General features: G+C 41.1%; 1 long non-coding RNA gene across 1 annotated transcript in view; it reads right to left on the bottom strand.

Annotated features, from left to right (window-relative positions):
• Positions 1–3,493: 3,493 nt before the first annotated feature.
• Positions 3,494–17,584, bottom strand: part of LOC120587345 (uncharacterized) — a 28,662-nt gene continuing 14,571 nt past the window's right edge. Inside the window, exons 3-4 of the long non-coding RNA XR_005648933.1 lie at positions 15,814–15,915; positions 3,494–6,499 (exon numbers count right to left, since the gene is read on the bottom strand). This is a non-coding gene — a long non-coding RNA (uncharacterized LOC120587345). The remainder of the gene's footprint in view (positions 6,500–15,813; positions 15,916–17,584) is intronic.

Below are 17,584 nucleotides of genomic sequence, written 5' to 3'. Positions count from 1 at the left end.
ACCAGATTATTTCCTCCTGTCTGCAGGATAAACTCCTTTACATCCATCACACGTCCCTATTAGGCATCATTTTCTCTAAGAGCCCTTCTCTAGCGGAGTGCCTTGGTCAGAGTGTGAATATTCCTTTATGTATGCCTGTGTCCTCCCCTATAGAAAATGAGCTCCTCGAAGACAAGAACTGTGGTTTACTCCTTAATCTGTGATAGCTAGCAGTGCCTCGCATGTAGTAAACAATCGGATACATGTTAAGTATTTGCGAGCAACGGCTGCGTGCGAGGGGTCAACTGCTGTGATCCCTTGAGTATGGCTCAGGAGAGAACCTACAGCTGGCATTATGTGCCTGGAGCCTGGAGTCTGGCTCCAATGCTGGGAAGGGGTGGGAGATGAGGCTGCAAGAGGGGTGGAGAGGGAGATGGTGCAGAGCCTTGGCACATCGAGCCAGGCCATTTGGATTTCTTTCTGAAAGCAATGAGAAGCCACCGACAGATTTTAAGCAGGTAAACAGCTTAATCTAATGGGCGTTTCAGAAGGATACTTAGGGCGGAAGTTGGGGGTGGGTAGGAGGGAGCAATATTAGAGCCAGGACAACTGCTGTCAGAACAACTCCCCACTCCCGCTCCCCCCAGATCTCCCCAGACTGTCCCTACAGATGCTCATGGCTTCCTGTGTGTCTCTTGAGGACATGCTCTGGCCCCAGGAGACGGTTCAGGTCAGTAGAGAAATACCCCCGCTTCCTCACGCCTCAGGAAGATAATTCTGAGGCATGTTCCCAGAAGTCTCAGGAGGCAGGGCCAAGGGGACCGGCCCCCAGTTGCCCTCAGGATGATGCACTTATTTGCACAGTTTTTATTGTCTTCACTTCCCCTCTCCCGCACAGCACTTCCATGGGTCACCCCCTAAAATAAAGTACCTGCCCCCAAATCCTTCAGCGTCTGCTTTGCAGAGGACCCATTTAAGACAGACGGTAACAGAGAAAGAAGACAGGACTTGAGTTAAGACACAGTTGCCTTATGGTAAAGGGAGAACAGGAACAAAATGGAGATAGAAGGTAGACTTGACCTGCCTGCTAATCACCGAATCTGGGGTAGGGACAGCAGAAGCAATGCATTCCCCACCCAGGCTTCTGGTCTGGGCTCCTGGCTGGATAATGGCAGCATCAGTTAAGTAGAGAGACCTGGAGGAAGATGAGGTTGACGGGACTGGATGAGCGCACTATGATGACTTACATCTGCTCATGCTGAACTTGAGATGACCGTGGGCCGAAACTGCCTTAGCCTTGTGGGGTCGGAGAAAGGTACGAGATGAGACTGGACAAGTTAGGGAGGGCTTCTGGAAGGAGAAATTTAACAGAATTTTGAAGTTGAGGTATACGGGCTGGAAAAAAAATGTGGGGGGCGGGGGGAATGACTTATGGAGCAGAAGGATGGCGATGAGAAGCACGAACAGGAAAAAGAATGGATTCATAGAAGAAGAAAGATTACCCAAACCTGGGAAAACTAGAACAAATAAGTGATCGGGGTCGAAAAGAGCCTCGAAAGGGTTTTCATTTGTGAGCCGCTCCAACACAGGTATCATCCCATGCCATGTCCAATCTGTGTCTCCAACACTTAAACAAAGTCACTCGTTATTAAATACGATGGGAACCAAGCGAGTGCCGCAATAAATATTTTTCATGATGTCTCAATCTTGTATAAGTATAAACGACTAAAAAATGAAGGTTTTAAGTGCTACCCTAAATGAGTGACTTCTCCAACTTTAACTTTGTTTCAGGACCTGTGTCTTGTTGAGAAACATCACATATAAGAGAAACTGCATTTATGCGTAAGGTTACTTACTTGTAAATGTTGCTTGCTAACCTCATGACTTGTAACTCTTTCGGAAAATCAGAATTCCACATTTTAAATTCAACCTAAAGATAAAAACATCATCCGCCGTGTACTGTACATTGCAAGTTCTTTAGAGCTAAAATCACGCATGTACGTGTGCAGGTGAATCCTTTCATGCATTCCTTTTCTACTGCAAGTTCCATGCTAAATAACCAGATCTAAATGCCATTTTCTAATAGAAGGAACCAGGGCTCTTTGAATTAATGGTTGATTCCAGGACTGGTGAAGGAAACAAAACTTATGGTGCCAGAAAGCAAGAAAGTGCTTGAAAAATGATGGGAGCATATTAAAGGGACACAGGGCCCAACCCGAAAGAGCTGCCAATGGCCAAAGCTGGAGCCATTTGAGCAAATGCGGCAAATAATGCTAGTATTGGGTTATAACCCAAAGAATACAATAAATATCCGTGAGTCCATACTGATGACTGAACGAGTAAATAGATGGGAAAGTACAGATCTTGCTTATAGAATTCCAACGGAAAAAATATAGAAGAAATAAGGGCAATATGAAATCACCATTAGATAAACACCACAGATAATAATTATTGCAGGCAAGAACTATCAAAGGATGCGAAAATTAGTGGGTAGAGGAATGATGAGAAACAGGACATTTGCAGAGTGTCGAAGTAGCTCCTACAGGGTATGTATTAATTACAAAGAGAAAAATGATAACTTTACAGTAGAGAAACCCAGCAGACACCACCTTCACCAAATGAACAAGGCCAGCATCACCTGTAACCAAGTCCATCGACACCGCGTACCCCATGACACGACACAGTGAGAAGGGCACGTCCCTTCTTTGGTACTGCTGCTCGTCAAAAGTGTCCAGATCATGAGAGACAGGGAAAGACTGAAGAACTATCACAGATTGGAGAAGACCGAGGACACCTGACGACTAAATGCAAAATGGAATCCTGGGTCGGATCCTGGTGAAATTCAAATGAGGCCTAAAGTTTAGTTAATAGCGTTGTATCAGTGTTAACTTTCTGGTTTTGATGGCTGGACCATGCTTATGTAAGATACCATTTGAGAAAACTGGGTGAATTCTCTATACTATGTTTGCAACTTTTGGTAAGTCTAAAAGTATTTCAAAATAAAAAAAAAATTTAAGTGAGAAAACTATTTCGGTATTCTATGATTTACTCAGCTTCCCAATAATAACCCTCATGTGAAGTCAACATAACTGGTACTAAACATTTTTACAATACCTAACAACGGTACGTTCGACTTCAAATTGGGCACCCTTACAACCATTGGTAAAGTGTTTATAAGTCGGAATGTTTTGAGGTGGCCAATGTTCGGAATTAAGGGGGGGAACCCACAGAAAATAACTAAATGTTTCTCGTTACTACACACAGCAATAGAGTCCGTGTCATCATGTGGCTCGTCCTAAACAACAGGATGTGACACACACATGTATAACTTCCAACGTTACCTATTCCATCTTTCTTCAAGCATTAAAAATGTTGTTTTCACTTTTTTTATTCGAATATCACACAGACTTTTATTCTTGAATGCCTGATATTGAAAAGAATGAATTCAGAGGAGATAAAAGGCTCAGTTTATATTCTTACATGTCAAAGTCTACATAAAGATTAAATCAACTTTAAAAATGTAAGAAACTGAATCTCTGACAGCTGGATGTTTTATACAATCGAACTTCAAATAAGTCTTTCAATTGCTATTATATGTTGTCATTTCGTTAGGTCGTGTTTTTTCTTCGGCACAGTTTATTCAGACTTTGTGATTCTCTCCACAACCCACGATGCATCCGCATGTCAATTACAGTAATTCTAACCCTACTTTTTATGTTCCGTGCAAAGAGGGGCTTCATTTCACATATTTCCCCAGTATCTGCCCACATGTCCCCCTTGTATACGAGATCGTGATCTGTCTGTGCTGTCTTCTTTGCCTATGTACTCACAGAAATTTCTTCCAAACGCTGGAACCGTCTTGGTTCCCCTTCGATAATTTCTTTCAAAATGCTTCCCAAGCATTCCCAGGCTCTGCCATGTCTATTAGGATGTCCATTTAGGCCTCGTCTGGACCTACATGTCCCTAAAATCTCATACAGGAAGAATGGTCGCTTACCTCTGTGACGGCCACACATCACACAACTCGTTCCCATGTTGCAGTTTATGACCTAGCAAGGACTTTTATCTGTTAGGATGTTAGAATGTCGAAACGCGAGACAAATCTTGGGGTCACTGAAAAGGTACAACCACAAATGTTGGCGTCTAATGGTTCTTCGTTTAATCTCACCTCTACCATTTTCCAGTGTGTAAATTCTGGCAAGTTGCTCGGCTTCTCTAAATCTCAGTTTTCCTACCTGTAAGATGGGAATGATCCTTCCTCAAGGTTATTTTGAGGACTGCTTTGTGTAATCCACATAAAGGACTACATAATCGACATGCGCCTCCACAAGTAGTGGCTACACGTGTGGTTGTTTATTGATTCCTTCCACAAACTTCTACTGAGGCCCTAGAGTGTTCCAGGGACTGTTTCTACGCACTAGGAATACAGAGAAGATCTGTGTTCTCAGGAAGCTTGTAGTGATGGGGGTGCGCGGAGGATAAAAAAAATATATAAACGAGAAAATGTCAGACGGTGATAACGGCTTATGATGAAAATAACAAGATCATGAGAGAGAGTTAACTGCGCCGATGTCTTAGCTAGGGGTGAGGGGAAGGCTTTTCTGAGGCAGTGACATTTAGCCTGGGTAACAAAAGGAGCTGGACAGTCGAAGAGCTAGGGAAGAGTGTCTCAGGCAAAGGGAAGAACGAGGTCCCCAAGGTGGGACTGAGCTTGTTTTGTTCAAAGAAGAGCGAGTATGGCGAGGGCAAGGTCGTGGGGCCCGGGCTGGTTTTCAGCCAGAAGAGGGTCCGTTATCTGCGTGGGTAAAATGACGAAAGAGCCATGGCCAGTGTGTTTGCACAAATCGCCCCCCTCCTGTTCAAAAGGGGCTAGTAAGGCAACTCTGTTGGTCTATTAGTCAGCAGTTTTCTAGTCGTGAGTGACAAGAACCGAAGTCAAACCAAATGAAGTCGAAAATTAAAAGAGGGAGAATTTATCGACCTGTTTAATCAAAGATGCGGGATATTTCCAGTTCCAGTATTGCTTGTCGTTAAAATGTGAGTGGGCTGCACTCTGGATGGAAAAGAAACGGAGAAGAAAAACTGTCACTAAAATACCTCGCAGACTATAAGGCCTGACATTCCAGGTGCTGCTTTGTCATCTGTGACCTTCGTGGAGCCCCGGAGTCCGAACCATGAGCTCCTTGTTCTCAGCAGACATGCGTGCCCCCTCAGCCAGATGAGCCATACCCACCCTGTCCCGAACCCAATAGGTTTCAGGTCCCTGTCAGCCCACACGATTAGTCACACCAGCAAATCACACTCTCCTGTGGGAACGGGGGCCATGTCACTTCCCCGTTACTACAAAGCCTGTCGCCCACAGCTCTGGCTGGTTCGCTCCTGCTCCTGAGTGTAACCCCATGTGGCCTTGCGTGGTGTCCTCCTCCCTCAGGCTCCACGCATATGTGACTAATAAACTGCTGCCAGTCTCATGTATCCACTGTCAGGTGTCATGTGTGAACCATCTCGTATTATTTAGGGCGGGGTCCCTTCTGCACCAACGGGGTGAATGAGAAATAATCAGAACAGACTTCCATTGCTTTTCAAAGAGTAGCCGAGCCATGTGCACTGGTTAATTTGAGCCTTCGCCAGACTACAGTAAAAACCCTGACAGCTCCAGCGAGTAGGTCCTGGGGCTCCACGCACACAGGCAAAGCTTCTCCACACCCCTGGCTCCCAGCTTCTCTTCTCAGATGATCTTTAATCTGAGGTCTGGCCAGCAGGTCTGGCGTCTTACTCATCAGTGCCCCTTCGCCAGAGTCTAGCTGAGGATTTGACACATAGTAGGCTTCCAATAAATGTTCCCTGAAGGCAAGAATGGATCTTTGTCTTCAATCAGGCAAAGGCAAAGTGTGGAACATTCTGGTCTGATGCAACCACTTGAAAACTTGGTTTAAGTTAGAGCCAAAATGACCAACCCAGAAAATCCGAGAATGGAAAATCTATTTTATCCTGGGTTTTACAGAGGAAGGAAATACTGGTGCTCAGAAACTGTGATTTTTCAATGCTCACATCAGCTAAGTATCAAAATGACCTTTTTTAATAAACGAAGCTTCGCTTTTATGCTTACGTTTGTCAATGAGGCTCCTGTTTTTGTCAGAAATTTCAACCTCTGCTGGGTAAATTGCACAACCCCTGGCTTCACTTGGCCTGCGTAGCCTTGGCACGACTGACATTTTTCGGTACATGCTGTAGGCAAAATTTTTATGAGGCTTGATCCTTGTCTTGACTCTATTTGATCATTTCTATCTGTGATCCAGCACATACATTAAAGCAGCCAGCACGTCTCAGCACCGCGAGGGTGAACGCCATGGAAAATGATATCGAAGTGTTTATCGTATACCTATCTACAGGAATGCAGAAAGCCTTTCCAGAAGTCATGCTGCGGCATGTCGCGTGAATTAAGCACACGGTTTCAAGAGGCTGGGTCCTGTCCTTGGGAATCATCTGCAATTGCAGCGTGGTTCAGTTAAGACTCAGCCTGCCAAAATAAAAAAAAAATAAAAAAAAAGGCTGCAGAATTTAATCAAAAAATTCTTCGCCAGAATCCCCCGCCCTGGTCTTTGAATCTATGAAAGATGCATTTCTGAGCATCTGAAAGATGCGTATCTTCGGAACTCCCGTTCTAGAGCTGAGCGCAGCGGCCGAGCTGCAGTTACAGAAAGACTCCAGGTTCTCACCTTTTGGATTAAAAGATTGACAAGATTTGTTAACACGCGGAGCTGGCGGAGGTACAAAGGGACAGGCCCTCTCGTGGGTAGTGGAGGAGTGACACGATCTCTTTGGAAGACAATTCAATGTTGATCACGATTTGAAATGTGCATACCCTTGACCCAGCAATTCCAAGTCTAAGAATCTACCCCTGTAGAGATACTTACGTATCTTCATTGTGGAATTGTTTGTAGCAGCAAAATAACTCAACAAAGATATCAAAGTGAGATTGGGTAAATAATTTATGGTACGACCTTAAAGGGGATATTGAGTATACACAGTGTGTGTGTGTCCTTAGACCAGTGGTTTTTAACAGGAAGAACATCTGGTGACAACTGGAGGGTCCTCTAGTGGGTAGAGAGCAGGCTGCTGCTAAAAAATCCGTCCTGACAACGGAGAGCTACCCAGCGCAGAATGTCCGCAGGGCCTAGGTGGAGAAACCCCGCTTCCAGACAAACTAGAATGTTTCCTAAGTAACAACAGCATCTACCTCTGAGAAGGGAAACTGGCAGACTGATGTGAGCTTTGTCCTGATGGAAATTTGACATGTACAGAGTCCACGTTTCATGTACTAAATATTAAGTGGTTTTTAAATGCGCCTTCTCGGGCTCTCTCGGGCAGGATATCAGAAAGCAGTGGGTTCTGCGGGAGGCATTTCTCTGCCTTTTTGTCCCGTCTGATCTTTTCCTTGCTTAGAGCAAATGACAGACACGGTGAGTGAACTCGAGGATGAGAAAAAGTGCTTTGAATTCATGAGTTCCTGGGGCATTTCTGGTCACCCAGGGACAGAAATATCACTGATGTGTTGACTCTAAAAGTAAAGTGTAGCTTTCTTTCCCTGCCTGCTTCGGCTCATGTTGAGTCTAGAATGTGTAGAAAGGAAAACGCTCTTTTTCTTTCCCATATCTATCGGCAGGCTTAAAAAAAAAAGAAAAACTTCAGGAATATGCTTTTCTTATGGCCTGAATGTACAGTTTTTATAATTCAAATAATTATCTCTCAAAATATTTTGAACACCAATTCAAGTTTAGCATATAAAAATTTACCCACAAAAGTTTGCTGAACTAGGTCTATAAGGATGTTCATTGCAGTATTGTTTATAAATGGCAAGAATCTGAATATAAACCCCAATAGAAAAATGTTATATGAACTGTATCACAGAATAGTCTGTTGATAGGAAATGATCTCTAAGATGTATCACTTGAAAAAGCAAGTTACAGAACAGTATATATAGTAGGTTCCTCACTGTGTAAATTGCAATAAAGTGAAATAAAATATATTTAAAATTCCATCTTGGCATACGCACATTTTGCTTCCTGGTAAGAAGAATAAGAAACTCTTAACAGTAGCTTCTTTGGTGAAAGAGATCGGTATGGGGAATGTCGCAGGCAGCTCTCACTTGACATTTCATAGCCTCGTACTCTTTAAATGTTCTGGCCATGTTCATGTGCACTTTTTTTTTTTTTTCATTTTTCAACAGAGGTTATCAGTACGAACCATTTCAAATGTTTTCCTTAGTATTCCTTTTTATTCATAAAAATGCACAACTATTATAAAAGAAAATATAGAAAACATCAGAATGTAAAAGAGGCAAATTCAATAGACAATTTAAAACTTAAAAAAAATTATAGCCGAATCAATTTACAGTGAAATGGCACATATATATATATATATATATATATATATATATGAGCATTCAGATATGAACAGTGCCATTGAACAAATATGAATAAACATCTTGTTGTTATCATTATTATTATGGTTACTATTAGCCCTTACCTAATCTGTTAGTATTTTGAGTGTGTGCTATAAACAAAAGCATGGAAGTTGATTCTATGAAGAAAGTAAAGATGGTTTGGTTCATATGTGGACATAGGCATATGAGTCTTTCCAGGGGCTGGAAACAGGGGCCGCATCCAGGGAGGAGAAAATCCACCTCATAGTGGAAGCTTTAGGACCAGTACAGCTCATCATGTCTAATGTCAGGTGACATGTGACAGCCCAGTCCTCAGTCCAACAGGTGCTGGGGCACCTGTCAGCATAGCTGCTACAAATTCCTAAGTATGTCACAAAAAAAGCCTAGGGTCAGCTATGTGAAGGGTGAGAAGGAGTCTGGGTAACCACAGGGGCCACACCTGCGGGTCACAGCTGTCCCTGGCCTCAGGCAAGCAGACCAGTAGCCACTAGCAGGTGCCACCCGTAACTGCTGTAGTCCAGACGTTGATACCTTGATCGTTCAGCTGTTGGACATTCTGTGAAGCGTGTGTCGTGAGGTCGCTATGGTGGATGACGCTAGTGCTTAAAATTCTGAGACCAGCTTGAAGATGAACTGTGGCTCCAGGAACTATTTCTACAGAAAGGCCGTTTATGTGCAAGACAGTGACTCTCCCACATGTATACAGTGCCCCTCGATCTCACCCAATCTCTCATCAATGAGCGTTTTCTTGTTTCAATAGGGTTTTTTTTCTTTGCTTCTTAAAGACATTTTGAAAAAAGTCATCATCAGGATTGTGTATTATTTCCAATTTCAAGTAGTAGTTTAAAAACGAAATCGGGACTCTATATTGTTGAATAATAAATGCATTTAAAGTAAAAGTGGGGATGGCATATACTAACCTGAGGAGAGCGAAACTCTCTAAGATGGGAAGGAAAAGAAAAGGAAAGAGGAATTGAGACCAGGGGCCCTGAGCTGTTTCTGTTTACTGAAAGCCACAAAGATCAGAAGCAAATAAAGCAAAATACCGACAGCTGTTAAATCTGGGAGAAGGAGGCTCTGTGGACGTGTGCAATACTATTTTCTGTACTTTTTTTGTATCTTTGAAACGTCGATAATCAAAATAAACATGTTTTTAATGACGGGAGGTATGGAGGAAGTAGACTTCATAGGACTTACATGTGTATTGGGGTTCCTTAAAGTTCTGCATACGTTTATTTTGCCTTGGAGATGAGAAAAGGGAAATAATATCATGTTTGGATATGCGAGGCATAATAATAATTAGAGCGAACACCTACGGACATGCTTAGCAAGCGTCAGGCACAGTTCTGAACACGTCGTCGGTTAATTCATTTACTGAGATATTAGTATAAACCTCTGTTCAGGGATGTAATCAGTTCACAAAAAACATGGTTTCATTGCTGAGGTTTCGGACTCACTAAGTGACATTATTAAGTTCCATTAAAATGTTAGTAATTGCTAGATTAGGGCTATACACATTTAAAATTTTGAAAGATACTGCTAAATTGTCCATCAAAAAGGATGTGGCAGTGTATAGTTTTACCAATAATGAAGAGTAACCGATTCCTTCACCTGCACTAACCTAGGTATTAACACATTCCAACATTTTACCGAGAAAAGGATATATTACATTGAAATTTGCATTTTTCTCTTTAGTAAGGAGGAGGGTTGTGTATTTTTTACATATTTACTGGCCATTTATATTTCTTTTTCTGTGATTTGCCAGTTCATATTCTTGACTAGTTTGTCTACTTTTTTATTTTTATTTCTATGTGTAAGAGTTTTTTATATTTGCTAGATCTGCACTGTCCCATATGGGTCTCCACTGGCCATAGTGGTCCATCTAAATTGAAATTCATTTAATTAAGTAAAATTTGGACTTCGGTTCCTCAGTCACACTGACCACATCTGCAGTGGCTGTCCTGCTGGGCACCGAGAACGTCGCCACCACAGAAAGTTCTATTGGACAGTGTTGCTCTCATAATAATCCTTATTCTCTGTGTGTCCTGAGATATTTTCTCTCAGTCCATTCTTATATTTTGACTTTTGAATACTTTCTTCTGCACTTCAGAAGGAATACATTTTTATGTGGCCAAATATATTAATCATTTTTGTGTGGATCTTGCTTGAGAAAACCTTTAGAAGTTATAAACACATTTTCTCACATTTTCTTCTAATTATTTATAAGATTTGTTAACCTACCTAAAATTAATTTTTTATTATAGTGAAAAATAGGAGTCCAACTCAATTTTTTCACGATAGATAGCCTCTTTTTGGTATCTTGTATTGTACTTGAAACGGGAAAAATTAGAAAATATGAACAGTACTAATAACTATCATATATCTTTAATCAAGGTAATGAAATTTTTCTGAATTTAGTTTGCTAAGCAGTTTTAGCAGGAACAGATGTTAAATTCTGTCTACTGCTTTTTCTGTGTCTCAAGAGGACTGGTTTTTTTTGTTGTTTTTTATTTTCTCTTTTAACTGAGATAAATCATATTCTTAGTCGGGGGGGTAATATTTTTAATTTTCTAATGGATTTGGTGTGCTAATATTTTACTTAGAATTTTTCTATGTATTCAGAAACAAAATTGGCATATTTTGGATGCTTACTATTCCAATCTATAAATGAATTACATTTTGTTTAGCCAGCTCCATTATTTTTCTAAGACAAACAATGCTACAATGCTGTTGCAACCTTGTACATGTGTCATTTTGCACCTATGCAATCTGTAAGATAAGTCCCAGGCATGAGATTGCTAATTCATAAAGTAAGTTTGCCAGATATTGCCGAATGGGCCTCCATAAAAGTTTTTGCCAATGTATATCCCTACTGGATCCTTGAACTACAAACTCCCATCTCCTCAACTCAGGAAGGCTGCCTGGCTCAAGATCTAAGGCAGGGGCAAATTTCCTATTCATTAGCCCAGGATTTCACATACATTTCCTTCCAGCCAAGAGGCCGAGAGGCCAGAGCCTTTCCAGCTCTTGTCTGAAGATGACTGTAGACCAGGCAAGCACGACCATGGGCAGAAGGCCAGGACCAAAATCCAGGGTCCATGTCTGACTGTGGCTCATGAACTGGGGCAAATTATTTATCCTCCAGGGATTCATTTTTCTCATTTTTAGAAAGAACGTGTTTAACCAGGTATCTTACATAAGGTCTCTTTTACGGCAAAAAAGATATAATTTTATACTTTTAAAAATGAGGATTGTGTGAGTTATATTGTTATAGTTTTTAAAACAACTTATAAAAGTTTTATATACACTATAATCTGAATAATATCTTAAAGGAAATACAATACATTTTTAAAAATCTATATCTTTGGTGGAAGAATTTTCTTCTGGTGTTTTTTATCTTTTCCAATTTCTGTACAATGAATAATGTATTATTTCTGTAATCTGAAAAAAAATGTATTTTGGTTTTTTTTTTAACACATTGGAAACTGTAAGAGCACCAAAAATAGAATAAAACAACCTAAATTTTAATGTAACCAAGGTTACCAGACAGAAGGCCCAACAGCCCACATATTATGGAATGTTTTAAGATGTCAGGGGGTCAGGATTTCATCTGACAGATGGACTCACCAGCGAACACAGTCCCCCTCAGCAGTATCCGGGGACAGTGTTTCCATAATGACTCACAGGGACGGTGCCAGCCAGCCCCAGAGCACAGCCTTTTCCATTTCCAGCTCCAGAGCTGTGACGGCCTGACACTGTGGTTCTCATGGAATTCTGAAGCAAGCTGGCTTCATCATAATGACTGCCTGTTCAAGGCAGAAATGGGAAGGAGGATATGACTAATGACTTTTGGAGGGAGTATGGGAACAAAACCAAAAATTACAGTGACTTGCTCGTTGGGACACACTGGATAGGAACAGAACTAGGTATTCACAAATCCAAGAGCCTGTGGCCTGGCCGAAGGACCAGAGGCAAAAATAAACAGCAGACCTTCCCAGTCTGTCAGTTGTGAGTGAGGAGACTTGAGAGTCGGAATGGGAGCTGGGCTCAAAGCCATTTGACAGGTGGGCTACTCAGCATTGGGGACAAACTTCCTAGATCTGGGGACCGTGGAGAGAAGGCCCCTTTTGGCATGAAGAGCACTCAGTTGTCCTGTGAACACTGTGTTTCGCCCTCTGCCCCAAAACTATCCCCATGGCACCTCACCATTCTCATGGTAGATTCAAATAAAACCACTGCCATTTCATAAGCTTCGCCAATTGTGTAAAACCCTCCACTTCCGGGCATCCAGTTTCATTCATTGAAACAGGGGTCCTTACTCTGGAATCATAGGCTTCTGAGGGATCTGTGGACAGAAGTCAGGGGTCCTTCAACTTGGACGGGAGAGCAACTGCAAGTTCATTTGTACTCGTCTCTGACTGAAATTTAGCATTTCTTTCCCCAGCGCATGTTAGCAACAAAAACCATAGCAATACTAATGGTGCTTTGACACTGTCGCCAAAGAGAGTATGGATCTAGTCAAATCACATTGCAATTGTACAACAGAATATTGCTTAGGCTCATCCCTACGTGAAAATCACAGAATTTATTAGACCCACTGCTAGATCTTGTTAGTTAATGCATTAATTGAGAAGTATATCGATTACTACAGCACAAAATCACTTAGAAAAATATTCTAACAACTATATCCCATTTTCTTTATACTCCTCCATGTTTTACTTTGTACATTTGAAGACATTATTCTGAGAATCTGTCCACAGGTTTCACAAAATGACCAGAGGGTCCACAGTATAAAATGTTAAGGATGACTGCAATAAACGACATAGTATTTTCTTCTTCATCCATGTTCGATGTCGGGCTAAGTCTTTAGTGTTTCACAACGTCTGAAGATTTCTACTTTAAGGCAAGATGGAAGAGTAGAAACTGGATTTATTCTCTATCAATGTAATTTAAAACCAGACATATGAAACGACCATTTTTAAGACATTAGACATAAGGTGACAAAAGATAATGACCCCCGAGATACGGGGACCGGAGGAGGTGAACCCTACACTCCGCGAGCATGCCGCCAGAAGACAACTTCCAGGCATCAATGCCCTGAGGGGGAACTCAGGTGGGGCCCGGCATTCTCCAAGGTGGCTCGTGTTTGCAGAGCAGAGTATCAGAGAAGAAAGAATTGCAGAGAGAGAGGACTCTGGAGATCTTTGAGAGATCCCCTCAAATCTTCATCTGAGGACAGATCAACACATATGAGAGAAAGGGACTCACAGCTGAGGAAAGAAGCACCTGAAAGCATTAGAGGGGACAATCCCCGGATTGTCGTACGGAGCAGGGAAGAACTCATAACTCACTGGGCATTGGTGTGGGCACCCCTCCGTGGTGAGGAAAAGTCAGGCCTAAACTAAACACACCCCAGGTCTCTCCTATCAAAGCTTAAGTCAGACCTGAAAGAACCAAACTGGTCCCAAGTAAATAAGCTGAATTTCAGCACAAAACTCAGGAGTAGTAATAGGAATAGGAACACAAAAATGCCCAGCACCCAAAAAGGTAGTATTTTTAATGCTGGTGTCCAAGAAAAAGTACCTGGCATGCAAAAAAAAAAATATACACACACACACACACACACACACACACACACACACACACACAGGTATATATATGTGTATATACATATATATATATATACACACCTATATATATACACACACACACGTATATATATAGGTGTGTATATATATATATACACACCTATATATATATATACACATATATATAAGTGTGTATATATAAATATATACATATATATATATATATATATATATATATATATTCAGAGAAATGTGAACTACAATGAGAAAAAACTTAATCAATAGAAAGTGACCCAAAAGGACATGGATGATATAATTTGTAGTCAATTACATAAAGACAGTCATTTTAACTGTATTTTATGCATTCAAGAAGGTAAAGATTATGCATGTTACATACACATATGGTAGATTTTACATCTATCTATCCATCCATCCATATCTATCTATCCATCCACCCATCTATCTGAATTGAAGATATGACAACTACCATGTCTGCGATAAAAAAAAAAAAAAAAAACCACACTGGATAGGATGAATACTGCAGAAGATGAGATGGATGAGATGCTGCCAAGAAAAAGTTCAGTCAACTAGAAGACATAGCAACAGAAACCAAATTGAAACACCGAGAGAAAAAAAAGAATAAAAAACAATGAGCAGAGAATCAGTGGATTATGGAACAATTGTAAGTGTCCTCACATACGTGTAACTGGAATCTCCAAAGGAGGAGCAGGCAGAAAAAATATTTGAAGAACTGATGCTTCCGGTTTTTTAAAATTTGGTGAAAACTATAAACCACACCGTAAATCCATAAAGCTCAATAAACTCCAAGCACAAGAAACATGAAGAAAACCAAGGTACATTATAGTCGAATTGCTTAGAACCAGTGATAAAGAGAAAAACTTAAAACAACTGGAGAAAAAAGACACTTTATTTCTAGAGGAACAAAGACAGCAACGCATTTCTCATATGAAACAAGGAAAGTGAGATTTTCAAAGTATAAACACACACGCACACACGCGCGCGCACACACATACACACACAAATCTGAGGGCCGAGAGGGCTTCACTGGTGATTCTATAAACCATTTGATGAAGAAATAATACCAATTTTACAAACTATTCTAGAAAACGGAAGAGAAGGGAACATTTCCCAACTCATGCTATGAGGTCAGCATTACCCTGCTACTAAAACCAAACAAAGATGTCGCAGCAAAGAAACTACACACTGAAATCTTTCATGAACACGGGTGCAAAATCTTAACAAAAAGTAACTCCTCTGAAGAGTGTGAACTTTCCCCAATAGTTAGCTCCATGTTCTTTATTAGTAATAGTAATATCTTCATTTTTATCCCCATTTATTGAATCTTCTCTCATGCCAGCCTATAGTGGGGAAAAATATATATATCCCTTGAAATTATTAATCCTATCTTATAGATGAGGAAGATGAAACTCACAGAGGTTAAGTCCCCGAGATCACATAACTGCTAAGTGAATGTGAATCCAGGTCTTCTATGGCACTCCTCTACGCGCTAAATAATATAAAACCTTTTCCTTAAGGAAAGTCCTAGTTGTACCTGCAGCCTGAAATGTTGTCCCCATTTTTACTCAGCTCCCATCAAAACATTAGACGTCGCTTTCTGTATGAAAGCCACTGTCTTTATGAAACGCTGCCCAAGCCATTCCCGCCCCCACCTCTCTCACCAGAATAACCGTCCTTCAGAGGCGCTGTCCCAGTAGCTTTTCTTTCTTTTTAATTTTCTCTGACGTTTCTTCCTGTTTTGTATGTTAGTTGTTTCCTTACCGGATCAAAAGCAGGGCTGAGTCTTGTTTTTTCTAAATCTCCTTAACACCTCGCAGACGGTCTTATACATAGCAGATGCTCAACGTGCGCGTATGGAATGGGCTAGAAGGAAGATGAGAACGAACCCAAAGTAAATGGCAAAGCCTTCAAGAGAAGCTAGGACGAATTTCCCTCCCTAGACTAAGATCTAGCGCCATCGTTACAAGTAAAATAAGGAAGACCCAGAGGCCAAAATTTGGAAATTGATTTTGATGTAAAAAGATTCCTATCTGAAATTGGAAATAGGACAGAGATAGGACTTTTCATAACACGCTTATTCACGAACATTCTTTTGCTCTAGAGCCAGATTTCTGAAAAATGAAACCAGAGAAGCGGGGGGAGGGGAAGTACTTCTGAGATAAAAACTGACATTCACATTTTATTTGTTACACCACGCAGCTTTCCCAGATGATATCCTATCCAATTAGGTTGGATAAGGAAAGCCTAAACCTCGCCACAAAAATATAGTGTGTAGTGCACACACCTGCCCGCCATGGTGTGTGTATTACACACCTGCCCACCATAGTGTGGCCAGTGGCTTCGATAATTTAAATAAGCACGACATGATAATTATAATCTAAAACATGTAAAATAAAGACATTTTAATCTACAGGGAAGCAGTTTCCGCAGTGTTTAGGGAACACATGTCACTGTGGCAAACTGATTTTTAATTGGGTGAAATCGTAAGGGACCCGGAACTCCAGGTCTTTAAAACTCACTGTCCTCTGTCATTTTGCTTTCCACGCCGTGCTAAGGAAAGACATGACTGTCGTTTGTTCTCACTGGAAAAATTTCAAAAACATGTGAATACTTTCAGATAGCAACAGGTATATGGAGGTAAGGAAGCAGAGTGTCCCAATTTTCCAGGCATGGAGTAATCATTGTTTTTGATTAAATTCATCTATACTAAACATGCAAAGTCTACTTTTGGATACCATGGTATAACAGGGATTCCATTTATCTTTGCACCTAAACAACTATAAACCAGACAAATATATACGAAACAACGATTTTTGAGACACTGACAAAGGACTATGATTCTCATGAGAAGGGAAACAAGTCGGGTGAGCCTTATAATTGCCCCAGCTCACAGCCTGGAGGCAGGTCACAGGCTGCTGTGTGAGGATGAGGAACCCACACAGAGCCCACCGGTCTCACTGAGTTAAAGAGTCAGAGGTCAGAGTTTTGGGGATCAAGACAGCTAGAATTTCCAAGGAAGAACACCCGAGGGGAGAGAGATGCATAAAGAGAAGGTACTGGAGACACATGCCCTCGGCTAAGTTTCCACCCGCATACGGATGAAAAGAAACTGCCCAAGACCAAAGGAGGAACCGCTGGAAAGCAGGTGGTATGCACTGAATGTTTGTGTGTCTCTCAGGATGGAATAAAATAGGTCTAGGATTAAGAGTGTTTTCCGATTCTTTATTCTTTCTCATAATTTTTAACTTTTCAAAGTAAGGATATGCATTATTTTATAACTTTTAAAAAGTTATAACAAAAAGTTCTTAGTCAGATGGCAAGGTACAGCAAAACTCTGGCTATTTGAAAGTAAGAGAACAGGAAAAAATTTTTCTAAAGTTATTTCTGGATCTAAAATTTCTTGATTTTCCGTTCCTTCTAGTTAGCTATAACTCAGCTATTGTCACTGTGTATAGGCCACCATCTCTGAATCCTAATGGCCTTGCATTTCCTGCCCCCAAACCAACCAATCTGCTTCTTTCCAACCAAGATC

This window comes from Pteropus medius, unplaced genomic scaffold, assembly GCF_902729225.1.
Source record: "Pteropus medius unplaced genomic scaffold, Ma_sr-lr_union100, whole genome shotgun sequence".
Taxonomy (NCBI): domain Eukaryota; kingdom Metazoa; phylum Chordata; class Mammalia; order Chiroptera; family Pteropodidae; genus Pteropus; species Pteropus medius.
Note: the sequence above shows the minus strand (reverse complement) of the source record. Positions and strands in the feature narration are given on the sequence as shown.